A 270-nucleotide genomic window follows, 5' to 3' on the forward strand; every position below is an offset into this window, starting at 1 on the left:
GGGATATCACCTCATGAACTTCTATTTCTTCTCCAATCATGATGCTATGAATCATGATAGCCCGGTCTATGGTAACTTCGGACCGGTTGCTATTGGGAATGATTGAGCGTTGGATAAACTCCAACCATCCTCTAGCCATGGGTTTGAGGTCATGCCTTCTCAATTGAACCGACTTCCCTCTTGAATCTCTCTTCCATTGGGCGCCCTCTTCACAAATAACTGTGAGGACTTGGTCCAACCTTTGATCAAAATTGACCCTTCTAGTGTAAG

Source organism: Arachis duranensis, chromosome 10 (assembly GCF_000817695.3).
Source record: "Arachis duranensis cultivar V14167 chromosome 10, aradu.V14167.gnm2.J7QH, whole genome shotgun sequence".
In the NCBI taxonomy this organism is placed as follows: Eukaryota; Viridiplantae; Streptophyta; class Magnoliopsida; order Fabales; family Fabaceae; genus Arachis; species Arachis duranensis.